The 27105-nt window shown below is 36.9% G+C and overlaps 1 long non-coding RNA gene across 1 annotated transcript; it reads left to right on the plus strand.

Annotated features, from left to right (window-relative positions):
• The first annotated feature begins 466 nt into the window (after nucleotides 1-466).
• LOC125917010 (uncharacterized) lies at nucleotides 467-27105 on the plus strand. Its single transcript, XR_007456077.1, has 4 exons — nucleotides 467-657; nucleotides 5808-5898; nucleotides 6988-7045; nucleotides 27025-27105. It is a non-coding gene; the product is annotated as an uncharacterized LOC125917010 (long non-coding RNA).

The raw sequence follows: 27105 nt of genomic DNA on the forward strand, positions 1-27105 counted from the left end.
AAATATTTTATTGTAGTGTACTCATCTTCCTTTAAAAATTTTTTTTAATGTTTATTTATTTTTGAGAGAGCGAGAGAGAGACAGAGCGCAAGCAGGGGAGGGGCAGAGAGAGAAGGAGACACAGAATCCGAAGCAGGCTCCAGGGTCTGATCTGTCAGCACAGGGCGCGCGCAAAGCTCGCATGGGCCATGAGAACATGACCTGAGCTGAAGTCGGACCGGTGCCCCTCACCTTTCTTTTTTAATTTTTTTTTAAGTTCATTTATTTTGAAGAGGGGGTAGGGGGAGAGGGCGAGTGCAAGTGGGGGAGGGGCAAAAAGAGAAGGAGGGAGAGAATCCAAAGCTCGTTCCTCACTATCAGCGCAGAGCCTCATGTGGGGCTGGAGCTCACAAACCGTGAGTTCATGACCTGAGCCAGTCAGAAGCTTAACTGACTGAGCCACCCAGGTGCCCTTGTACTCACCTTTCTTATGATGATGTGAGAAAATAAGTTGCCTCCATGATGAAATGAAGTGACGTGATGTAGGCATTGTGATGTAGAGTTAGGAAACTACTGACCTTCTGATGATTCATCAAAGAAGGATTGCCTGCTTTCCGGCTGAAGGATCACTTGCTTTCCGGCAGAAGGATCACCTGCTTGTGGTTGACTTGATCACAGGTAACTGAAACAGCAGAAAGCAAAACTGTAGACAGACTACTTTACTTGTGGTCTCAATTGGCGCCAGGGTCTCTTGTGAATGTGACTCACATGTGAATATTATGGCCACATTTTATTGTAGAGAAGCAACAAGTTTAGCAAATGCTATTCTAGGGTTCCCCCCAAAAATGTTTAAACTAGAAATCTCAGCTTTGTTTGTATCGCACTGTTAAAATGTGAGAGACAATTCCTAGGAATTTTTACCATCAAAACAGGAAGTATAATGGTTTACCAATATATTACCTGGAACCCAAGAAAGACCATGACTGCCTGGTTCTCTTTTGCTCAGGTTCTGAACTTCTTAGACACAGAAGTCCAGCTCTTGGGAAATATATATGTGTGTATATATATATATATATATATATACACACACACACACACACACACACACACACACACACAGGGTTTTGTTTCTGTTTTTGTTTTTTTAGTAAGAAGGAGGCTATTTGCATTTGAAACTATGAAGTTTCACAGGCCAAATAATGTTTTTTAACCTCATGTCCAAATAAATTCTGACAGAGAGAAAAAGAATAATTTTTCATAGATGTTATTTGTATATCAGTCCCAAAGAATAAATGCTTTCAACACTGCTGCAAATAGCTCTCAGCTAGTGAAATTTCTGCAACAGACATTTTCCTCTAGAAAGTGTAAAATAAATAAACAAAACCCGTCACAGTGCATTTGGTGGCTTGAATTCTAGGTAGTCTGAATTTAGAGTTACAAATTAGCTTAGCTCTGTATATCCAAAACCTAAAAGAAATTGAACTGTGTAAATAGATGAATAAGTAATAACTGTGAGTTTACCCCCTACCCAATGAGAAAATTGATCTACAGCATCAGTTCTGATATGGTTCCTTAATCAGTAAAATTAAGGGTCTTGGATTAGACTGTATATAGCCCTCACTACCTTAAACATTCTGATTTCCCTTCCTCTTGGTTGCACTAGGAAACAAAGTTGCATTTTCCGGTGGTCCTTACTCTGAGACCAACATTTCCAACCACATCACTCACTACAATAGACAAGAAAATCTGAGGCTTAAACTATACTTTCTGCCAAGAAAAATTTTCAGAGACATATTCTGGAATGAGTGGGAGCCCTCTACAATGCAGAGCTCTGAGAGATGAGAATCTTCTTTTTTGTTCCAGCATTTTCTGAAATTCAGAAGCATTATCATTGCTTCATACCCTAGCTGAGCAATATAAGGTTTCTTTCCACAATCTAGGTTGAGAGTACCATATAAGAAAAAAAAAAAATCGAAGTGATCTAACAGCATTCCTCTAAGGTGGTCTGCAACTTTTGCCCTTTCTTAACTGAATATTGAAAAATCTGAAAAAAACACAGCTCAAAGAAAATAGGTTTTATATCTTTATTAACTTTAGATGTTTCTCCCAGGAAAGAGAGATTGTTGGCAGAAAATAATGAAAACACAAGGGCTTGTGCTGTATGCTGAAAGAATTGCTCCTGAGATGATAAAGGTGAATGCAGATAAGGACCATCAAGATGCAGCCTATTTGCTTTGTTTAGTTAAAGAAAATTATGTTTCCATTCCATTCCTATCCATCCTGGCTATGAAGTAACTGTCAACCCAGAGATGTAGAAGCTCCAAGTAAATAATGTAGACTTAATTACTTTGGTGCCCTTTAGGTATCTAATGCATACTATAGATGATTGCACTGTCATTTTATCACTGGGAGGTACAAAATAATAGGTCCATCTTCAAAGGACATGGCCTTAACAGGACTAGTATTTTTACTTTTAGTATCCAGAATACTGGAATAAAGGTAATCATTAACTATAACTTAGGAGTATGGAATAAAGGAAATTACTAACTATAACTTAAAGCAGAAATATGCATACATTTTAGTCATTGCAAGCACTAAGTCATTTTAGGTATTCTCAATGCCACATTTTAATGGAACCAAATTTTCCTACTTGAAATAGGAATTTTATAATAGTCATATGTTAATGGAACAGGAAGAAATTTCTTGGGCCATCTCTGTGCCATGTGGTCCACTGAAACCCCAATTGTAAATAATGTGACCTATTTTGAGACACATATTATCACGTTTAAACATTCATCACCTCCAAATGCATCTTACATTAGGTACTGAATCAATTTAATTGGCAGTGTTTTTCTTTTTCATTGGTACATAAAATAACAGTGCAACTCTGTGATCATGAAGAATGGTAAGTGACTGATGCTTTTCTTGTCTCATATGGTAAGAGGATTACTTATTTCATGGAATGAAGCAAATAAATAAAGCATTAAAATCAGCGTATGTTTTCTCCAGGCACTAAGGGATGTTAATAGTAAAGCACGCAGTAAAGACCATAACATTATTCTGTGGTAAGCCGAATAATGTCTTTCAAAGATGTCCACATCCAGAACCCCAGAGTCGGTAATATGTGGCCCAACATGACAAAAGGGATTTCGCAGATGTGATTACATTAAACCCCTTGAGATAGGGAGATTATCTTCGATTATCTGGGTAGGGCCAGAGTAGTCATAAGGGTCCTTATAACAGGGAGGCAGGAGGGGCAGAGTTCAGGAGAGATTTAAGGATGGAAGAAAAGGTTGGAGTGATGTACTTTGAAGAATGAGGAAGGAATGAAAAGATTGTTTTAGAAGCTGAAAAACATGAGGAAACATTTTCCTTCAAAGCCTTCAGAAGGAATGTAGTTTTGCTGACACCTTAAATTTAGCCTGTAAGATCTCAGATTTCTGCCTCCAGAACCATAAGATTAATAAATTCATGTTGTTTTAAGCCTGAGAGTTTGTGTGATATTTTTAAACAAAACGGACATTTTTACAGCAATAGGGAACTAATACAATCCTCTCCAAGAAACATCCTCTGAAAAATACAGAATATATTTTACACACCTTCTGGTTGGTCTCAATATATATACATATAGTAATAATTCCATTCTTATTTTATAAGAAGATACAGAGCTCAAAAAAAAAAAAGATGGAACAATAGATGTATAGAAAGACGGGTAGATTAGTGAGTACATAATAAAGCAAAAATAGCAACATGCTAATTACAGAATTGAGGAAGTAAGTATATGGATATTGGCTGCATACTTTTCCTTTCAACATTCCCATATTTTTTTTTAACATTTTGTAACAAAATATTGGTAAGGGGAAATGTCAAATGCATATTTGACAGCATTAAAATAGAGATGATGTTATTCTTTGAAAGAAAAAAAAAAAAACAAACAGCTTTCGGAAGCGACCCTGCAAAAAGATAAGCCCGTGCATGGCTAGCACTATGTAATTGGGTTAAATCACAACTTTTATATTAGTCGTAATTTTCATTTATGAGGTTTTTTATATATATAAAGCCAAAACCTGGAATGAAAAAAAATGATTCTTTTTCTTCATTAAGAATAATTTTTTATTCAAGCATGACTTTTAAAATGGTAAAAGAAATCACACGCAGAATTTAACAACATGTACTGAAAGACATGCTTGCTGCAATTCTTATGTCAGCAAAAGAATTATAAAACAACCTTAATATTTCCCAGTCCTGGGAAAAAAATGTGAAGTAGAAATTAGCCTTTAATTCTCTTCCACCCTGTCTACTAGGTCCCACTCTCTTGACCTCCCCCCCAACCCCTCTCTACAAAGGGATTTGCTCTGTATCAGAGTTGGAAAATGAACAGCTAGGTTGTTCTTTACCAAGATGGTTTTATTTTAGCCGGCCTCTGCTAAAAATTTCAGTGCCTTTAGTTCTTACAGTGAATGAATAAACAATGGCAGAGTTCCAAGTCCTGTTCCAAGTCCATGCCACAAAGTATCTGTGAATCTCCAAAAGATGAAGCCTGGCTTGCTTCCAAAATCAGTTCATGAGGTTAGCACTACAACCTATGCGCGGTGAATAGCTCCTGTTACCTGGTTAATAAGTGAAATCATGTAGGAACTGTAAAGTAGACTATTGTTTTCTGATTATTTCCATATCTTTGGATTCAGTTATGCTCACAGTCCACAGCACTGCTTCTGAAATTTTAGAAGAAAACACAATTAATAGGAACAATAAGGTATAAAACTTTTATTCCACCTTTAAATTCTGTGACTGATTTTCATTATCACACTTATATCTCAACTGGTTAATTGTATTTAATTTTTTTCATATTCCTTCTACTTGTTTCATTATATCTATTATCCTCTTAAAATTGCCTATAACCTACAGTAGAGTATCTTCAGAAATTAGCCAATTAAACAAAGGCACAGACCATTAAGTAACTTAATTGTTTGTTCAATGGACTTTGCCAGTTTATTTTAGATTATCCTATTTTAAAAATTCACTTAGATGTACTGCCAACATGTAAAGTGCCCTGCTTGATCTCAAGTGAAACCATACTGTTATTATACCTTTTTGACATCATCCTTGATTACTGTTGATAACATTTTCCTCCTTTTAGTTTTAAACTGAACTCCTCCAAAAAAGCATCCCTTATGTCTTCACCTTCTTTGTTAGTAATATAAAGAATAGAGTCCTCTCTCTCTTTTTTCTCTCTTTCTTTTTAATTGCATTGGATTAGATTCCTCAGCTGGGCCCCCAAGTGCTACTCAGCAATTCTTTTATTTAACTCTAATTGATTCCCTATTGCACTTGCCACAGCAACTGTTTGAAAATGCATCTCAAGGCTCCTAATCCACACCTGTCATCCTTACTCTCAGTAAATAATTTTGCCCTCTACCTAAATCACACAGACGACCAAAGCCCTCTGAAGGAAATTCCCATTCTGGTATATATCCAGCATTTGATATTTTCTTGGAAACTTATTCTTTCTGATTCCTCTATGATCTGAAGGCAGGAATGTTACTTCCTTCCAAGACTAAATCTTCTACATTTTCCACTACATAGGAAAAAACACTGCTTCATCTATAATGTTTGCCCTGTACAAACAAGTAGATTTCCCCCTTTCTACCCCATAGCACACCAAACAAGTCTGAAATATTTAAACATGACTTTACTGAGGGCTAGAGGATAATGAAAGAGAAAAAGTTCCAAAGAGGTATGTGTAACCAGAGGATCTGATTTGCAATACAATGGACCCGTCTTCAGTTTATGGCCTACTACAGGGTCCTATCTTCTTGGCTTCCTAGACTACCTACACAGAATCCAACAGCATGCAGGAGCATACATCTGGGTAGATGTCCTCCTCAGGAAGAGGCCAAGATAGCAGGATACAAAGATGTAAGTATTTGCTTTCTTGACTTCCCAGGGACCACCTTCAGAGTATTCTTTTCTTTTCTTCTCAAGATGGAGGCTAGGAATATCTACTCTACCATGAAAATCACTCTGTGTTCTACCTACATAAATTTTTTGCCCACGTTCTGTAAATACTTTCCTTATCCTGATTTATAGTCTTTGTTCCTGGAGTACATTTCCTCTGCTTCCCTTCCATGAATTATCTACCCATTCCTTAACACATTTCCAACTTTCGTTTCCTCCAGATGACCTTCCCAGGATTGGGAAGGTCTCTAATTGCACTTATTTGTTTTTCCTCTGATGTAGATGATTCTCAACTTGTAGGATATTTGTTAGTTGTATATTTGGCTGCCTCTTTCACGGGATTGAACTCTTGGGAAGTAAGAAATCTGCCTTTTTCATAATAATATCAAAAATTACATATACGTTATTATTATAATTTATACTTACATGTGTTGATCCCTTTAGGCTGCTTAACAAAAATGCCATAGACTGGGTAGCTTATAAACAACATAAATTTATTTCTACAGATCTGGAGGTTGGAAAGTCCAAGATCAAGGGGCCAGCAGATGCTGTGTCTGTGAGGACTTGCTTCTTGATTTATAGATGGCTGTTTTTTTTTTTCTCTATATCCTCACCTGGAGGAAGGAGAAGGGGAGCTCTCTGAAGTTTTTCAATAAGGGTTTTAGTAAGGTTTTTTTATAATCCCATTAGTGCTCTCATGATCTAATCACCTTCCAAAGGCCCCACCTCCAAATACTATCACACTGGGGATTAGGTTTCAACATCTGAATTTTTGGAGGACACAGTCAGCCTATGGCATTGTGGTCACATATGTATCCGATGGTCTGCTTTCAAAGTGTTATCTCATTTAATCTTTACCACAAACTTAAGAAATAGGTTCTATTATTAGCTCCATTTTACAAATGAGGAATAGGGGAAAAGAAGTTCGATAACTTGCCCAAATTCCTACGATATTAAGGATTGAACCAGGCTTTATGAGTAAGCATCTAATTCCAGTGATCTCGCCCTTGTGTCTTATACGACCCCCACAACAATCCCTTTCACTAACAGGTACTACATAAATGTTGGTTGACTTTGAGATTGCAATGGTTCTTCCACTTAAAGCAAGGTAAGTTTTAGCTCTCAACTATATTCCATGAGATAGAAAAGATTAGACTTGGGGCGCCTGGGTGGCGCAGTCGGTTAAGCGTCCGACTTCAGCCAGGTCACGATCTCGCGGTCCGTGAGTTCGAGCCCCGCGTCAGGCTCTGGGCTGATGGCTCGGAGCCTGGAGCCTGTTTCCGATTCTGTGTCTCCCTCTCTCTCTGCCCCTCCCCCGTTCATGCTCTGTCTCTCTCTGTCCCAAAAATAAATTAAAAAAAAAAAAAAGAAAAGATTAGACTTTAAAAATAAAGTGCATCAAAAAGACCACTGCAAATAAGAGACCTCAACTCATACAATTTATAGGAAAAGGTATGGTTTGGGTTCATTCGGAATATCAACATGAGGGTTATTGGCTCCTAATTTAAATTTTTTTGCAGAAAAATAATAAATAAAAACCAAGAGACCATGTGAAACCACTTACATTTTCTTTATACACATATTCTTGCACACCTAAGTTATGTTACCAAGTCTGATTGAACAGACTATGTTACCATAACATGTCACCATTTTATTTAACCCTATCAGTAAACAGTAGTATTCCTCATAGTACTTTCCTTTTCAGGCTCTTAAGTTAACTAAGAGCTGTATCTTCTAAATGAATCATCTCTTATAGGGAATTCTTGATGAATGTTGGCTAATACAAAATAAATGAATTTTCTTGGGAAGGGCAGTTAAGATGGCAAAGTAGGGGACCTGGATTTTCCTTGTCCCTCAAACACAGCTATATTTAGGTCAAATCACTTGGGACACCCATGAAATAGATCTGCGGAGCAGCAGAAGGATCTCCATAGCTGGAGGAAGACAACTTGGCAGGACGGAGGTGTATATATGTGTGTTGGGAGAGATAAAACAGTGGAGCTGTAGAGGAAAGGGAACCCTTTCTGTGGAAAGACAAAAAAGAGAGAAAGAGAGAGGGGTTGTGAAAATATGGCATGGAGTTAGCACAAGAGGAAAACCTCTCTGGACCACGGACTTGTGCAAACAGCCTTTGGAGCTGAAACTCCAAGGCTTTGAAAATGCACGACTTTCTCCAAAGCAGAGCCACAGCGCGTGCTCCTGGGGAGGGGGAGAGCTGGCCCAGGGGTGCATAGCATGGTGTAGTGATCTCCGAGGCACACTGGGAGAAAATGCTTCCTTTCCTGGAGTACTTTGGGAAGAGGGCTTATTGCCTCCCCAAGGACAAAAGACCCTGTAGGTTCCAGCCACAGGCCTTTCATCAGCAGGGTGACAGGCTCTACTCGTGAGCAGGGGAGAGAATCCACACAGTGCTGGGTCCTTTTAAGACATGGGGATTTGAATCCCAGCTGAGCGCCAAGAAGAAGGAGCAGGAGAACTGTGGTGCAGGGCAAGCCAACTGCCCTCACTCTTCTGTGAGGGCTGCCTGAACAGCATGGGTTGAGATTCCTGGTCCACAGTGGAGAAAGTGGGGTGACACTGACACCATTTTTCTCCTCAACACCAACATGGTGAGACTTCAGAGAGCAGCACAACAGCTCCCAGTGGAGGCTGGACAAGCTTATAACCAAACATCACCCTTCCGTGCCTGGCAAATGGTTAGTTACTGGAGCAAGACTGACTGAGCCAACACAGCCAATACAGTGACAGCAAGGATGGGAGAAGCAGAGGAGAAAATAGATGAGATAGAAAATAAAATTATGGAAAATAATGAAGCTGGAAAAAAGAGGGAAAAGGAATTACTAGATGACAAGGGGATGAAACAAAACAATACCCTTATCATAGGATTCCCAGAAGAGTGAGAAAAAGGCGCAGGAGGTTCATTTGAACAAATTATAGTGGAGAAGTTCCCTATTCTGGGGAAGGAAACAGGTATCCAAGTCCAAGAGGCCTAGAGAACTCCCTTTTAAATCAACAAAAGCAGGTCAACAACACAACATATCATAGTAAAACTTGCAAAATACAAAGATAAAGAGAGAATTCTGAAAGCAGCTAGGGACAAAATGTTCTTAAACTAACAGGGTAGACCCACAAGGGTAGTAGCAGACCTGTCCACTGAAACTTGGCAGGCCAGAAGGAAGTGGCAGGAAATATTCAATACTCTGAATATGAAAAATAGGAGGCCAAGAATCCTTTATCTATCGAGGCTGTCATTCAGAATAGAAAAAAGGACAGTTAAAGACTTCTCAGACAAACAAAAACTAAGAGTTCATGACAACTAAGCCAGCCCTGCAAGAAATTCTAAGGGGGACTCTGTGAGTAGAAATCAAAAGAGACTACAAATGACCAGAGAACATCACCACAAACATGAAATCTATGGATAACACAATGGCACTAAATTCATACTTTAAATAATCACTCTGAGTGTAAATGGACTAAATGCCCCAAACAAAAGACATAGGGTATCAGAATGGATAAAATAACAAGATCCATCTATATGCTGTCTAGAAGAGACTCATTTTAGACCTGAGGAACCCTACAGGTTGAAAGTGAGGGGATGGGGAATCATCTATCATGCTAATGGAGGTCAGAAGAAAGCTGAAGTAGCTATACTTATATCAGACAAACTAGATTTTTTAAATTTTTTTTCAATATATGAAATTTATTGTCAAATTGGTTTCCATACAACACCCAGTGCTCATCCCAACAGGTGCCCTCCTAAATACCCATCACCCACCCTCCCATCCCTCCCACCCCCCATCAACCCTCAGTTTGTTCTCAGTTTTTAACAGTCTCTTATGCTTTGGTTCTCTCCCACTCTAACCTCTTTTTTTTTTCCTTCCCCTCCCCCACGGGTTTCTGTTAAGTTTCTCAGGATCCACATAAGAGTGAAAACATATGGTATCTGTCTTTCTCTGTATGGCTTATTTCACTTAGCATCACACTCTCCAGTTCCATCCATGTTGCTACAAAGGGCCATATTTCATTCTTTCTCATTGCCACGTAGTACTCCATTGTGTATAAACCACAATTTCTTTATCCATTCATCAGTTGATGGACATTTAGGCTCTTTCCATAATTTAGCTATTGTTGAGAGTGCTGCTATAAACATTGGGGTACAAGTGCCCCTATGCATCAGTACTCCTGTATCCCTTGGGTAAATTCCTAGCAGTGCTACTGCTGGGTCATAGGGTAGATCTATTTTTAATTTTTTGAGGAACCTCCACACTGTTTTCCAGAGCGGCTGCACCAATTTGCATTCTCACCAACAGTGCAAGAGGGTTCCTGTTTCTCCACATCCTCGCCAGCATCTATAGTCTCCTGATTTGTTCATTTTGGCCACTCTGGCGTGAGGTGATATCTGAGTGTGGTTTTGATTTGTATTTCCCTGATGAGGAGTGACGTTGAGCATCTTTTCATGTGCCTGTTGGCCATCCGGATGTCTTCTTTAGAGAAGTGTCTATTCATGTTTTCTGCCCATTTCTTCACTGGGTCATTTGTTTTTTGGGTGTGGAGTTTGGTGAGCTCTTTATAGATTTTGGATACTAGCCCTTTGTCTGATATGTCATTTGCAAATATCTTTTCCCATTCCGTTGGTTGCCTTTTAGTTTTGTTGGTTGTTTCCTTTGCTGTGCAGAAGCTTTTTATCTTCATAAGGTCCCAGTAGTTCATTTTTGCTTTTAATTCCCTTGCCTTTGGGGATGTGTCAAGTAAGAAATTGCTACAGCTGAGGTCAGAGAGGTCTTTTCCTGCTTTCTCCTCTAGAGTTTTGATGATTTCCTGTCTCACATTCAGGTCCTTTATCCATTTTGAGTTTATTTTTGTGAATGGTGTGAGAAAGTGGTCTAGTTTCAATCTTCTGCATGTTGCTGTCCAGTTCTCCCAGCACCATTTGTTAAAGAGACTGTCTTTTTTCCATTGGATGTTCTTTCCTGCTTTGTCAAAGATGAGTTGGCCATACGTTTGTGGGTCTAGTTCTGGGGTTTCTATTCTATTCCATTGGTCTATGTGTCTGTTTTTGTGCCAATACCATGCTGTCTTGATGATTACAGCTTTGTAGTAGAGGCTAAAGTCTGGGATTGTGATGCCTCCTGCTTTGGTCTTCTTCTTCAAAATTACTTTGGCTATTCGGGGCCTTTTGTGGTTCCATATGAATTTTAGGATTGCTTGTTCTAGCTTCAAGAAGAATGCTGGTGCGATTTTGATTGGGATTGCATTGAATGTGTAGATAACTTTGGGTAGTATTGACATTTTGACAATATTTCTTCTTCCAATCCATGAGCATGGAATGTTTTTCCATTTCTTTATATCTTCTTCAATTTCCTTCATAAGCTTTCTATAGTTTTCAGCATACAGATCTTTTACATCTTTGGTTAGATTTATTCCTAGGTATTTTATGCTTCTTGGTGCAATTGTGAATGGTATCAGTTTCTTTATTTGTCTTTCTGTTGCTTCATTATTACTGTATAAGAATGCAACTGATTTCTGTACATTGACTTTGTATCCTGCAACTTTGCTAAATTCAGGTATCAGTTCTAGCAGACTTCTGGTGGAGTCTGTCGGATTTTCCATGTATAATATCATGTCATCTGCAAAAAGTGAAGCTTAACTTCATCTTTGCCTATTTTGATGCCTTTGATTTCCTTTTGTTGTCTGATTGCTGATGCCAGAACTTCCAGCACTATGTTAAACAACAGCGGTGAGAGTGGCATCCCTGTCGTGTTCCTGATCTCAGAGGAAAAGCTCTCAGTTTTTCCCCATTGAGGATGATGTTAGCTGTGGGCTTTTCATAAATGGCTTTTATGATCTTTAAGTATGTTCATTCTATCCCAACTTTCTCGAGGGCTTTTATTAAGAAAGTTGCTGAATTTTGTCAAATGCCTTTTCTGCATTGATTGACAGGATCATATGGTTCTTATCTTTTCTTTTATTAATGTGATGTATCACATTGATTGATTTGCAAATGTTGAACTAGCCCTGCATCCCAGGAATGAATCCCACTTGATCATGGTGAATAATTCTTTTTATAAGCTGTTGAATTTGATTTGCTAGTATCTTATTGAGAATTTTTGCATCTATATTCATCAGGGATATTGGCCTGTAGTTCTCTTTTTTTACTGGGTGTCTGTCTGGTTTAGGAATCAAAGTAATACTGGCTTCATAGAATGAGTCTGGAAGTTTTCCTTCCCTTTCTATTTTCTGGAATAGGTTGAGAAGGATAGGTATTATCTCTGCTTTAAACGTCTGGTAGAACTCCCTTGGGAAGCCATCTGGTCCTGGACTCTTATCAGACAAACTAGACTTTAAAACAAAGACTGTAACAAGAGATGAACAAAAGCATTATATCATAATTAAGGGGTCTATCCATCAAGAAGAGCTAACAATCACAAGTATTTATGCTCTCAACTTGAGGGCACCCAAATATATAAATCAATTAATCACAAAAATAAGCAAACTTATTGATAATAATACCATAATTGTAGGAGACTTTAATACTCCATTTACAACAATGAACAGATCATCTAAGCAGAAAATCAACAAAGAAACAACGGCTCTGAATGACACATTGGACCAAATGGACTTAACAAATATATTCAGAATATTTCATTCTAAAGCAGCAAAAAACATATTCTTTTTGAGTGCACATGGAACATTCTCCAGAATAGATCACATATTGGGTCACAAATCAGCCCTCAACAGGTACAAAAAGATTGAGATCATATCATGCATATTTTCAGATCACAACGCTATGAAACTTGGAATCTACCACAAGAAAAACTTTGGAAATGCCTCAAATACATGGGAGTTAAAGAACGTCCTATGAAAGAATCAATGTGTTAACCAGGAAATTAAAGAAGAAATTAAAAAATACATGGAAGAAAATGCAATGAAAACATGATAGTCCAAACCCTTTGGGATGCAGTAAAGGCAGTCTTAAGAGGAAAATACATTGCAGTTCAGGCCTATCTCAAGAAGCAAGAAAGGTCCCAAATATACAACCTAATCTTACACCTAAAGGAGCTAGAAAAGGGTCAGCAAATAAAGTGTAAATCCAGCAGGAGAAGGGAAATAATAAAGATTAGAACAGAAATAAATGATATAGAATCCAAAAAAACAGTAGAACAGATCAATGAAACTAAGAGCTGGTTTTTTGAAAGAATAAGCAAAACTAATAAACCCCTAGCCAGATTTCTCAAAAACAAAAGAGAGGACCCAAATGGATAAAGTCATGAATAAAGGAGGAGAGATTACAATCAACACCACAGAAAATAAATGAATTTTCTTAATAAAAATAAAAGATGATCCAGACTTTTGATGCATAATATGTAAAATGAGTTGCACCCAGGCAGGAACAAGTTGCTGATGAAACTGTCAGTATCTTTGAACATAAACATTCCAGGACCAACTGAATTTTTTGTCTAAGTGAAAGTATTTTTCTTTTTCAAATAATTAGGGAAATGTATAATATCAAGACAGTAGCTATCAAGGGCATCCACCTAAATTGAGCTTATGAGACTAGAATATAAAATATATATAAACAAGAGACAGAAAGTAAAGCATTTTATTGGATGGGTTATTATAATGTAATATCGAATATTTTTAAAATATCTCATTTCCCAATTGTTTTCATACAATTGTTTTTGTTTTCCTTTAAGTGTATTTTAAAGTAAAACTGTGAATATTACCATATTAGCTGCTGCACAAAAAAAATTGTTCTGATATATGGCCCATATAAGAGATGACAAGTATTACATCTTCTTTAGCTCATTCCAACACCACTCAACTTCTTCTGCTGTACCTTACTTGAGCAGATGCAAAAATATGTTACAATATAGAAATCCTAAATACTGCTTTTGAATTCATACAGTTTGTATTTTATTGACTTTTTAAAATCAGTTTGTTTCTCCCCTTAATATTAGTAGCTCAGCACATCAATTTAAGAGAACTGTGCCCTGATGGATAGAGAGCCTGGATCTCAGCAGTATTTTCTTTCTGCTAGAAGCAATAAAATATAGGATGAGCTATTAGGATTGGGAGGTGGTTGAGGGAAGAATAGAGGGCAAAGGTAAGGAGTGTCCAGAAAAAAATCATGAAGCATTCTTAAGCCTGCAGGAATTTATAGGATAATTTTAATCCTTAAAAGAGATCTTTGAAGATTTTCATGCTTTCTTGTTGCCAGCAGTGTTTCTGTTGAAATAAGATAATTTCTGTAATTGTGTACCTCAGAAAAGAAAAAGAAAAAAAATTGAAACATTGGCACATTTTTTCTAAAATACCAAATTAAACAGAATGACAGACTGAGTTAAGGACAGAGAAAAGTGGCAAAGCTTTGCACATGCCATGACCTCAGATATCCTGCCATAAATTATGTGGATGCTATTTATATGCTTAGAACAAGTATCTTTGTGAAACATTTACATAAAACATGATAAAGGTAGCCAGAGTTTACTGATGAAGTACCTAAGAGAACAGAATTTCTTTTTAAAATTGCTGAGGTAGGGGCATTTGGGTAGCTCAGTCAGTTAAGCAACCAACTCTTGGTTTTGGCTCAGCTCATGATCTCACAGTTTGTGAGTTTGAGTCCTGCATTGGGCTCTGTGCTGACAGTGTGGAGCCTGCTTGGGATTCTCTCTCTCTCTCTCTCTCTCTCTCTCTCTCTCTGCCTCTCTCTCTTTCTCTCAAAATAAATAAGTAAACTTAAAATGAAATAAAATAAAATTTCTGACTTAGGGGGTGCCTGGGTGGCTCAGTCGGTCGAGTGTGCAACTTTGATTCAGGTCATGATCTCAAGGTTCCAGCTCCACATCGGTCTCTCCACTAACAGATGGATGCTGCTTGGGATTCTCTGTCTCCCTCTGTCTCTATCCCTTCTCAGCTCTCTCTGTCTCTCTCTCAAAAATACATACATACAAGCAAACAATTAAAAAATTCTTTCAAGTTAGAAGTAATATGTCAATTACATGAAGAACAATGTCTGGGTGTAAACATATTCCAAGTTTTCATAAAATGAACAATGTCTATTTTTGTCTGAGGCAACAATAAAGTTGAAGGAACAAAAAGCATGGCAGGGCCTGGAATGATGATGTTGCTAACTAGTTTCATGAAATAAAAAGCTTTAAGCTAATATTATATGATATATATTTATATTTACAAATAAAATACATAAAAATGTATTATGCATAATTATGTATTATGTATAAAATACATAAAAATACATATATTTCACAGATTTCCTTATTCAACCCTCCTCACATGGTACAATGTCCTTTAAAAATGTGTTTTTGTTGAGTTTATTATTCAGATTCATATCCTCATGGGATTTAAGCAAAGGCTGAGACACATTTATTAATGCCTAAAATATGGTTCATCTCACTGCAGTGACATGAATGCCAAAAAAAAAGAACCAGATATTGCATTTTTCATCAAATATTGAAATAGAGATTATCTAGTAAATGCAGTTTTTTCCAGGAGCTTATGGGAAGTAATTTGTATGTATGTGACAGATATCTGAGCATCCTTCATTTAGTGTATGTTTTTGTGTATATTGCACATATTTTAAAAATGCCACCCTACTTTCAATGTCCTGGGCCTCCAGGCAAACTGACACTGACCAGAGTCCTTCCACCATCTAGACATCCCTCAGCAGGCCATGGAAAGCTTGGTGACTTGACGATCAAAAAGCAAATACCCATGACCACATACTCTCGTTTCCCCCTCTCCTTCTGCCTTTGACATTCTTTTATGCCATTCATGTAAAAACTCTGAGCTTATTCCTCCAGAAATTCCACAGGTTTTTAATCATCTACCTATCCAATAGGGTAAACCTGCTCACCTACTTCCTCTCAACCAGGAGTCTGCCTCCTGCTTCTCATGAGCCTGTCACCTTGACAACCTTCTGTGCTTCCCCTGTTACTTGTCAGTTACGTATAAATTCCCAGCTGCTCAATATAGTGTGAGAGATGACAGTATTTCATGTCGTATGAATTTTAGTGTAGTCCTAGTGAGAATATAAAAATGAGAGGTTATAGGTTAAATCAGTAGTTCTCGAAGGTTTTGGTCTCTGTATCCCTCCATACTCTTAAAGATCCCAAAGACCTTTTTGGTTTATGTGAATAATAGCTACTGATATTTTTTGTATTAGAAAGTAAAACAAAATTTTCAAATATTTATTAATTCATTTAAAAATAATGGTCGTTTGGGGAGCCTGGGTGGCTCAGTTGGTTAAGCGTCCCACTTCGACTCAGGTCACGATCTCGCGCTCCATGAGTTCGAGCCCCGTCTGGGCTCTGGGCTGATGGCTCGGAGCCTGGAGCCTGCTTCCGATTCTGTGTCTCCCTCTCTCTCTGCCCCTCCCCCATTCATGCTCTGTCTCTCTCTGTCTCAAAAATAAATAAACGTTAAAAAAAATTAAAAAAACATAATGGTCGTAAACCCACTACATGGTAACAATAATATATTTAGGAGAAAAAATAGCCTACATTTTCCACAGTGAAAGAAATTCAGTGAGAAGAAAGCCATTGTTTGCATTTTGGCCAATGTGTTTAATGTCTGATTTAATAGTCAAAATTAAATATAAATTCTTGCTTCTCTTATCTGCTTCTACAGTTAGTCGCTTGTGATATCACATGTCATATAGATACTGGAAAACACTACCTGCTTCTGAGCAAAAGTGATAAAGGCAAATATCTGTCTTGTAATTTAACCTCACGGATTGTGGGGTCTTTTATACTTTGTGTGGCATAACTGTAAAAACGTTTCAGCATCTCTCAGCCACCCCCCGGATTTCATTGTGAGATCCTCTGGAATAAAGGACTCTGAGAAAGGAACCATTGAGAATACAGTGCAGTGCCTTTTAAAGGTGAATAACGAACAGAATCCTTCTGAAGTAAAAATAATCTCAGGGACTCTTCAATGATTACTTAAACTATCTTTAATATGATGTAAATATAAACTAAAATCTAGGTGGAAATTCATTGCATAAGCCTTTGGACAACTATTAAATTGAAATTTAAAATTACAAACTACATAAACAAAAAACAAAATTCTAATTCTTAACACTGATTTAATGTGACAGGTGATATTTGCTGGATATTTCTAACATGAATACAATACTCACTGCTCTAGCAGCAAGGCTTGTCAGTATGTGTGTGCTATCATGTCCCATGTGTAACACAGTCTTCTCTCTCATGCTCTCATTGGAACTCAGGTGCACAAAATTAGATAAATCATCATCTATAGTTCAGCACACATTGTCATCATTAATCCATTAATAGTCCTCTTACACTTAGTTAGCTGGTTAATTTTTGTAGTGTTACAAACGACAGTAAACCCATCACTCAAAATAAAACTCAGGATCCTGAAAAGGACGGTGATAGTGACCACACATTAGGGTAGACGTTTTACTTCCTACTCTTCCCTTACCTCAGGCTTTATTACTTCAGGCACACAACTGGCCCTCTTTGACCCTCAATTCCTCACTTGTAGAAAGAGGAGGGCTGATCTACATTACTTCCAAATTTCCCGTTGGCTTTCAGAGGAAAAGAGAGCAGATTCAGTCAGATCTTTTTTCTTTAATTTTTTTCTCCATCACCCAATAGCTTAGTTCTCACTTTAAAAAATGAGGATGTATACATAAGGGGTGAATCACAGGAATCTACTCCTGAAATCATTAGTGCATTATATGCTAACTTGGATATAAATTAAAAATAAATAAATAAATAACTAAATAAGTTAGTCAGGATAAAAACAGTACTGACCTGATAGAGTTGTTGTGAAGATTAAATAAAATAATATGTATGAAACAGTAAAACACAACAACAAACACAGAAACAAAAACTTAGGATCCTGACAATAGCTTACACTGACAATACGACATCCTATTCTATTCCCTAGGCTCCTATGCCTGTGGTAACCATCATCCTAAATTCTGTACTTACGATCATTTTTGCCTTTTAAAAGATGGTTTTATGTCATATACATAATTTTATAAATGTATAAGAAGGATTATATATTTCTAAAAAGTACATATTTTATTTTTATTGTTTTTAATTTCATAGGAGAAATATGATATTTGGAAACATTTTTTCCTTTGATATTATATTTCTAATATCCATCCATATTGTATTCCTGCATGGTGCCGCGCTTTATTCACTTTAACTACTATATCACATTCTATTGTGTGAATATGTAGCAGTTTATCCAGCCACCTTTTTATTTGTGGGTAATGGGTTATTTCCTATATCTTCACTATCAAGAACAATGCTTCTTTGAGCATTCTTATTCACACATCCTATTGTACATATGTAAGTCATTTCTTCTACCATTTTTCTCTATTGGAGTTACAGTAAAACCTATAGCATACCTGATGTCACATGCTCTTCACTTGGCTCAAAAACATAATTTATATAATCAAAAGAATAGAGCATTTTTGAGCATTTACTGTATGGCAGACAATATTCTAAGATCTCTACTCATATCAACTCCTTTAATATTCACACTAACCTAGTGAGGTTGGTAGTTATCATTTTCTCTATTTTACAGACAAGGACACTAGCAACTAAAAGTCAGAATAAATTTTCAGAGATATTGCCAGGATTCAAACACAGGCAGTTGCCAGAGCATGCTCTTTTATTACAACCATCATTAATTCTTTATCTTTAGCTCACAAAAATGACTTGTGACAAAAGCAATGAAATTGCATGGCAGTCCTCAATTAGAGGGTCATCCAGATAAACAAGACTATTTTTACATAAATTATTTAAAGTTAGAATTGAAATGTAAATGAACATTTTAAAATGTGTATATTGTTTCTGGACATTCTGAAAATATGTCTGTAGACCCTAGTTTGAGAAATAATGCTATCAAGGAATGACTGGTTGGACCTTCTCTATAATCTAGGACTTCAGTCAAGTTTATTGTAAGTGATAGGAAAGCAACTGAAAGTCATATAACAATAAGATAATTTGTTGTCTCACAGATTTAGGCAGGATGCAAAGTAGTCAGATGAAAAAAAAATGTTGCAGGAGAAATAGACAAATCTGTGACAATAATTGGAGACTTCAATACCCTTCTTTCAATAGTTAATAGAATAAGGAAACATAAAAATCAGCACAAATAAGGAAGAATTTAATAGCATAATCTGTCAAAAGGATCTAATCAACAGGTATAAAATACTCCACACTACAACTCTTCCCATTAAAATTAACTGGTCTATCTTGCATTTTAAGTTAACCCTTATTGAAGAATGATTCAATAACATCATGGATGGTCATGTGAAAAATGTCGGTTCACTGAGTTATCCAAATCTTCCCTATTTTATTGTGCAACATAAAAAAGTACGTTTGCTAACATCATCACTGACCTTTAAGAAAAATCTTTAAGCACTGGAAAATACAAGTTTTCCAAAATTCTAATTTTGCTTCAACGTCTGGTATTTATTACTGGCAACAAATATTGTTATTTATTTTCCTTGAAATCACAGGCCCGCATTGTTCATTTTCCAGAAAATATCTGCCAAATACCTAAGTCTAAATAACTACATTTTCTCTGCCAGTAATTTCTTTTCAAGTAAAAATGGTGTTGCGTGGAGACGCAGCTATATTAGCTCACAACTTCAACAATTGCCCCAGTGCTTTTCCTCATAACAATAGTATTTGAGTACGCAGAAGGGCTTCATGAGTACTTTGCATTTGGTGACACAGAACATGAAAAAAATGGGTATTCAAGTAGCAAATGTAAGAGTTATTTTTACTGCTACATCTGTGACATTCTTAAGTAAAGTTGGCATTAAAATTTTTATAATGTAAGTGCATGGCTATAAAAAATTATTATTCATACAATTTGGTGCCTTGATTCATATTAAGGCACCAGCAGTTTTACCCATGATTTCTTTTGTGCCATCACTACAAATGGAACACAGTGAAAAAGGCAAATAATGTCTTAGTATTATTATTAAAGAAGTTTTGACTTCGTGGTCCCCCTGAAAAGGTAAGAGACTCTCAGGATTCTAGGGACCACATTCTTGACAGCACTGCTCTGTTAGAACAAATCTTTTGCTTCTCTGGTTCAACTAGTGTTTCCATCCTGCTAGAACAGTAACTAGAATGTAGTAGGTAGTCAATAAATATTTGTTGGATAAAGAATGGAGGGATGAATGAATTATCCCTGTAGACACTTGGTTGAAATTTCTTTACCACTCTGTAAATGTACAAAGACTAATAATTCATCCATGAATTAGTTAATTTACCTTTTTAAACAGCATCTAGCCCCAGAAAGGAGAAAGAAGAAATAGTTCTAGTTTGATCTCTAGTGTATAAAGTAAGATGCAGATAAAAGAGTACATCTAATACGGATATAAAACAAAGATATCAATAAGGCATCAGAGAAATGGTGGGGTTTTTTTTCTAATCTCAAACTTCCATGAAAATTCAAAGGGAGATGGTAGTAACACTTTTATATTGATATGAGTCAGATGATAAGTTCATTATAAAAATATGGCTTTATGGTTACTTACAAGAACCTATTAAGCCAGATTTTCCCAGGAGAGAGAGAAAAAGAATGTCCATAACAGTATTCCTTTGGCATGATTATTCAAACACCTAATACAATTATTATGATTATCTATTTTTGTTACAGATTAAATGCTCAGTAGACAATACTCTGCATTAGATTTTATTCTTTAATAAACTGTATTTTTATTATAAAACATGCCACTTCTTCACCTAAAACATAGGGAAAGAGACTCCGTTACATAAAGTAGCTATTAGAATAAAAAGCAAGATTCAAAATCTTCCCCTTTGAATAGTCATCTACCATTTGCAGGCAGCAGTGTGTAGCCAAGACTTTGGGGTTGGAAGGAATAGAAACCAGAGTCGGAATCCCAGAACCATTTTTTTCCAGCTCTCTAAGCCCCTGGATGAGTTTTTTGTTTTTTGCTTTTTGTTTTAATTTATCTAACCTGGAGTTCTCTCATGTAGAGGAGATCACAAAATTAATTTCAGGTCAAAAGATTTTTGTGAGTTGCCAATTCATGAAGTAATGGCTTTGAAAGTGGCTGACGAATTACAAAGAAAAATCAACTAATAGTAATGTTCATTGCTATTTTTGCAACTCAGATAAGTGTGCTTATACCTAATCAGTCTTAAGTCACGTCAATATTGGAAAAGAATAAAGGTTTTCATCACGAATATTAACCTAAGGGAAAATGTCTCTTATTTTTGATAATAAAAAATACTGGCAATTTAAGTCATCATTTCCTATCTGCAAACTGATGAGCTCTAAATCTTGCATTTCTAAGGCTTCCAATAAAAACAGAAAAAGAGGATTATAAGAGCCACAATAGCAGATTAACAAAGGATTAATTGCAATTTACAAACCACTGAACACTTAAAAAACACCTATTGGACATTTAAAAACTAGCTACTAAATATGACCACATTAAGGTAATATATTTTATTCCCCCTTTAAAATATCCTTTGCATGCAAAGTATATCTATCTATCATGTAGTCAATTATCTTACACAGCATGAGATCAATCCTAACATATGCACATGAGAGTAATAACATGGTATACTGTTTGTTTGAAAGTAATAGGTACACTAGAATAGTCTACCATACCAACATACCTTTAATGTCCCAGTGTTAAAAAGGCTCTTTAAGATTGTGAATTAGCAATAGTGTATGAATGCTCCAAATATGGTACTGATGCAATTACTTAGAATGTTAAATGCATTGGGAAATCTTTCCTTTTATTTTATTTTCTTCACAAATGCAGGAGAAAAAAGCTATTGGGATCATTTCTTGTCTTAGTCTGAGAACCCCTGTGGAGAGGATCCAAGCGTGATGTTTCCTTTGAAGTGAATGGAATATCCATTCTCAGATCAGCCATGAGGATATATAGAGGAGAACAAGAAACTGGCTGAATGAAAACTGACATTAGCATTTAAATAAGGCTAGGCTTAAAAGAAAATTTATGCAACAAAAAATACTAAGATTTGAAAACTAACATGCAATTTTTCAGAATCCTAGGTCAAACCACCTTGCATTAGAAGCAGGTCTTTGTTAGGTCTAACACAAAGAAACTAACAATAGAAAATGTTCAAAAAGCTTAAAGGTTAGGTCAGATATAGGAGATCTATAGCATATTGAAATATCATAGATGCCAAGTATTCCTACTGTGGATACACACAAAAGTCCTGCAACAGCCATGGATTGTATGTGTCCCAAATCCTGATTTTCATTCTGTATTTAATACTAGTAGACTGGCAATGAATAAAACAAAACACAACAAAAATAACCACCACAAAACAATATTCCAGTTAAGAATTCAAGCATAAATCTTGCTGATGTGAGAAAATACAGCATAGGAAATATAATCTTCTTTTAATGCAAAATGTATCTGCCATCTATAAAACCAAAATAGAAACCATAATCAGTGATTTCAGCAGTATCCATCATCTGTCAGTCAAAAACTAGGCTTTGAATAGCAGCAGTGTTCTTGGTCTGTTCAGCTGAGTTTAAGTCATGGCTCCTGATTTTGATGTTTATACGTAAGAAGATAGCTAACTATATAAGGCAATATATGTTGAGCACCAAAAATTTTTTGAAGGAAGAGAATCTTAGTAAGTTAAAATTCCCTGCAAAGGTTTCCTAGACAGTTCTCAAAGAATGGAGAGCACCTAGCCCAACAGAGTGGAATGTTGAGGTCCTGCACATAGAGGGAGGTACCCAAGCAAAGACTTGGAAACAGGCAGGAAGAGTGAGTTTGAGGATGAGAAGAGGACCAAAGGTCTCTAGAGCAAAGAGACCTAGCAGTGTCTGGTGAAAAATAAAGGAGGAGAGGAAGGTTGGGATCAGAATGAAGAGGGCTCTCTAGTCAGAGCTCTCATGGCAAGTCACAGACCTAAAGAATCATAATTGGAAGGGCGTAGTGGGGTTGATCAGGCCCAACTTACCGAGTAACCCTTGACTGCCTCTTCAAGCACCCATGGCAAATTGTCATCCAGTCTCTGCTTGCAGAATGATGAAAAATTGATGTGCATATTAACTTTCTTAGGTCCCTGGTGTTTTCCCCTTGTATACATCATGAATTCATAAAATATGAACCCCCGAATTGTGTGTTGATGAATGACAGAATAACATACTCTTCGTACTGGGAGAATTCAGGGAATGGAAATGGAAATAGCCAGGAAAGGTATCATAGAAAAGGAGGACATCAATGTGCTTTGAAAAATGGGTAGTACTTAGGAAGTAGAGAGGAAAGGGATGGATTCTGCACAGGTAGATTTTAGGAGGAAAACCTCAAGGGCAAAAAGAACATACATTAAGGAGAAAAAACTACAAAGATCCACCTTTTTAGCACAGATTTTTCATTAAGAAGTGGTGAGTGTCAAGACCATCAAAAAGATATCAAAAGACTTTGGATTTGTTGATGTAGACAATAAGTTGCTACAGTAAATTCTCGAGTAAAATTAGCATTTAGAATGTAAGGAAAACATGCTGAAAGTAGCATTTTTAGGAAGACCAAATTAATGATAGTGGACACGATAGATGGATTTAGAAAAAAACTGGAGTCAGAAGCACTATTTAAGAATCTTTTTAACTGGAAAAGCAATAAGAATGAAATCGGTGTAAGCATTTTGGAAAACAATTTGGCATTACCTGGTAGAGCTCATGGCCCAGTGATTCTGCTCCTTGGTATAGTCCCTAAAGAAACTTCACATATGCACCAGAAAACATGCATATGAATGTTTGCCGCAGTATTATTTATATTAGTAAAATCCTGGAAACCTCTCAAATATTCATTAACAGTAGAATAAATGCACTGTAGCATATTCATAAAGAGCAATGACAACGAGTGAACTAAAGCTCCATCAACATGTAAATACCACCAAAACATAATTTGACTGGGAAAAATAATTCACAAGAGAATTTTATATATTTGTTAATGTGTGTGTGTGTATATTTTTAAAAATATATTTATATATTCATGTGCCTGAACATAGATTCTCTTGTGGGAATTTTACTTAGTATCTTGTTTATTATATATACACATTTATATATATAGTTGTATGTGTATACATGTATAAATTCTCTTGTGAATTGTGAATTTTTATAATTTCACAAACATATAAAACAACCATATTTTTGTTTAGGAATGCATAAAAATGTGGGAAACATATAAGGGATGGTAAGGGAATGATAATAAAGTTCAAGATATTATTTACCTCTGGGGAAAAGAGCATATGACTGAGGAGGGAGGGTCTTTCTGAGGTTTTGGCAACACTATTTCTTTAACTGCATGTATATCTGAGTTTATTTTGTTATTAAACAGTGTAGCTATATTTTATATACCCTTAAGTAGTTGTGATATATTTCACAAGTTGAAAACAAATATTAAGGATTTGATCTAGGGTGGTCACAGTGGGCATACAAAGAAATACACACGTGGTGACATTCACTGCTCATTTGTAAGATTACAACAAGTGTTAATTTTGTACTACTAACACTAGTGCTGAGGATAAACTGTGCAAACCAACAATGCACTAAAACTATGACTTAGATTTGGAATGAAAGAATAGCAATTCTGGAAGTCTATTACGTATGGTTTTTGACAAAGGGTAGCATGGTAGAGGGGAAAGAAGTCGTGAACTGTTGAGGCATGCTTGAATGTTGTCATCCACTCTGAAGTACAACGTGATAAGGCTCCCCTAACATGAGCTGCAACATGTTGGCCTTCCATTGTACCCCTCTTCCATCTCACCAATTCCATACCCCTTGTTGATTCCTGGCTAATTGTGAAAGTTCTCTTTCACTTTTTCAAAAATATTTGTGAAAAATGAAGACTTATGTCTCCCTGTGATACTTTGATTTACTATATGCATATGGTCCTTCAGATGACCAGAATACATTTCTCATATGTGTGTATGTGGTCTTCATTCAGTTCCTGGCTCATAGCTCCCCAAACCCTCAGAATTTTCTGAGCAATAACAGCAGTGGGATCATCTTTTGTTATATTATTTGGTCTCTTGTCTTCAGTTTCTGAAAATGCTTCAAAGCCATAAAGGTAAAATGGGTGTCTTGTTACTCATAACAACCCCCTTTTTACACAACTGGGTTTATGTTACTGCAGTGACTTTTGGAAAGCACCTAAGGATGGGGCTGGTTGCCAGAAGAACCAACCATGATTAGAGGTTTGGAATTTTCAGTCCCACTCCTTGATTTCTGGGAGGTGAAAGGGGCTGGATATTGAAGGGTCATCAATGAGCAACTAGTTAACTCAGTCATGCCTATGTAATGAAGCCTCTATAAAAACCCAAAAGGAGGGGGTTGAGAGAACTTCCTGGTTGGGGAATCAGAATGTTTCCTTGTGCCACCGTGCCAGGCCCAAGCTCCATGAGGACAGAAGCTCCTTTGTTTGGGACTCACCATATATACCTCTTCATCAGGCTGTTGATTTGTATTATTTAATATCCTTTGTAATAAATCAGTGATCTAGTGAGTAAATGGGTTTCCTGAGTTCTAGCAAATTAAGTGAGTCCAAGGTGGGGGCCAGGGGAACCTCTGATTTATAGACATTTGGTCAGAAGTACAGTTAAGAATCTGAGCTTGTGATTGGAACCTGAAGTGGAGGGTGGTCCTGTGAGAATGCACCCTTTATTTTTGGAATCTGATGCTATCTCCAGGTAGATAGTGTCAGAATTGAGTTGAACTGAGTTGAATTCTCACACACTTCCTGAGAATTGTTTGTTGGTATGGGGCAGAGTCCACATACACAAGTTGGACTAGGGGTCCAGGAACTAACATACTATTTCTTACTCTCCCTCCCTTTTATCTTACTTTCATCACCTAATATTTATTCAAACTAAATGTCAATTCCATGCAAAGTACTGGGAGCCAGAGGTAAAGAGGCATGGGTCATAGCTTTCATTCAAGATACAGTGGATGCATTGCTTTTCAATAATTGTTGTAACAAATTACCACAAACTTAGCATCTTGAAACACAAAATTATTTTTATCTTACAGCTTTATGGGTCAGAAGTGCCAAGCGGGTCTCACTAAGCTAAAACCAAAGTCTGGCAAGGCTGAGTTCCTTTTTGGAGGCTTACGGGAGCATCGATATTCTTGCTCACCTAGATTATTGACAGACTTCAGTTTCTTGGGGTTATAGGACTGAAGATCCTTTTTCCTTGCTGGCTGTTGGCTGGGGCTCATTCCCAGCTTCTAAATCCATGTGCACTCTTTGGCTTATAGCCCTCTTTGTCTCCGAAGTCAGAAAGGCAGTTAAGTCTTTGTCAGGTCTTATCTCTCTGGCCTCTTCTCCCATCATTGAATCTCTCTGATGAACTCTCTTGCCTTCCTTATCCACTTTGAAGGACTCATGTGATTGGACTGGGCCAACCCAGATACTCCAGGAAAATCTCCCTGTCTTAGTCATATCTGCAAAGTCTCTTGCCATGTAAAGTAACATGGTCACAGGCTCCAGGGATCAGGATGTGGACATCTTTGGAAGCCATTATTCTGCCTACCACATTGGATTTTTTTTTTAATTATAAAATGAAAACCAAAGCCACATAATTATTAATGTGTGGCCATGGAGTGGTGATTAATAGTGCAGCCATGGTAACAAAGGATAAGAACTATCATTTGCTTCAGTACATTTTTCTATTTTTTTTCCTGGGAAGACAGAAAGATGCAACAGGTGAGGAGCACAGCACAGTGCCTGACACATAGTAAGCCTTCAACAAATAAGAGATCTCATGTGACCCAAATGCTGTCAATAATCCCATCCTCAGATGCCTTCTCTTTAATATTCAAACAGTTAGCCAGTCCTCCACCTAGCTGGACTGATAGGAAGGGCTGCCTTTTACTATATTTCCCATCCCAGACAATTTAAGGGTCATAAGTGTTTCACCATCAGGCACCGTTACCCTGGGCTGCTCTGAAGGTCACAACACCATCATTTCCGTCTCCTGCAGCTGTTACAGATGTCTCTCATAGAGCTTCCCTAAGCATTAACCCATATCTTTCCCTTAATTCTCCAAAACTCAGCAAAGTCAGCATGGTGAGATGAGAAAATGGATGGACTGCAGACAGGGAAACTTATCATTGGATCCATTACCTGTATCCCTA

The sequence above is a fragment of the Panthera uncia genome, unplaced genomic scaffold, assembly GCF_023721935.1.
Source record: "Panthera uncia isolate 11264 unplaced genomic scaffold, Puncia_PCG_1.0 HiC_scaffold_1395, whole genome shotgun sequence".
NCBI classification, from domain to species: Eukaryota; Metazoa; Chordata; class Mammalia; order Carnivora; family Felidae; genus Panthera; species Panthera uncia.